This window comes from Aptenodytes forsteri, unplaced genomic scaffold, assembly GCF_000699145.1.
Source record: "Aptenodytes forsteri isolate BGI_AS27 unplaced genomic scaffold, ASM69914v1 Scaffold33, whole genome shotgun sequence".
NCBI lineage: Eukaryota > Metazoa > Chordata > Aves > Sphenisciformes > Spheniscidae > Aptenodytes > Aptenodytes forsteri.
The window spans coordinates 5,682,502-5,683,362 of record NW_008795037.1 but is presented as its reverse complement, the minus strand read 5'-3'; positions in this window follow the sequence as shown (position 1 = coordinate 5,683,362).

The window sequence follows — 861 nt, the reverse complement described above, 5'->3', positions numbered from 1 at the left end:
CTGCGGCTTCTGCGCCGCTGCCTGCCCAGGACTGCTCCGGAGCGCGGGAAAGCCCCGTGGCCGGGCGTCTGCGGCGGGGCTCCCGGCGGGCCCAGCCCCGCTCCCGGCCGGACCCTGCCCCGCTCCTGGCCGCTCCGTTACCTGCTGGCCCTTGTGTACGCTTACCACCTCCCCCCCTTTCCCGCCCTGGCCCCTGCAAAGCCCGACAAAGCTTGCCTTCTTTGACAGGTGCCCCCGGGGCTGCTCCGCTCCCCAGCCCGGGAGGGGCTGGGGCTGTAAGCGGGGTCGAAGGCGGGGGCAGCCCCCGCCACCTCTCCCCGCGTTGAGCTGCAGCTTCTACCTTCCCCTACGAGCTGCTTCTCCGGTCGCAAACCCAGAGGACTCCCATCTCTGCAGCCCCACTTGTCTTAGTAGTCTTTGGTAAACATATAGAAGTCTACTCGATATTCAAGATTGATTTCCCTGATTTATTAAGGCAGAATTCATTGGACTCTATTGACCACAAATGACTTAATGTAAATGTTGACCCCGGTGAACTTGGAAATAGGAGGTATCGGGTTGATCTATAGATGACCTCTTAATTACCACAGTTATTAATTTAAAATATTGCCACTGCTTCTAGAGACGGGAACAAAGAAACATTCTTTCCTCATCCCTGCTTGGTTTATTAGTCTGAACACAAAGTGTTTGATGACACTTTTAATTAAACAGAAATAATGCAGAGATACGGTTTCCCTTTCCCGTCTGTCCTGTAAAGTGTAGCACTGCTCTTTTCACTGACTGACGGCGGTGACCCACTAACAACGTCCTACTTCGCCGCCCGGTCGCCACCCGCTGCCCGGGGGTGCCCCGGCCGTGCCC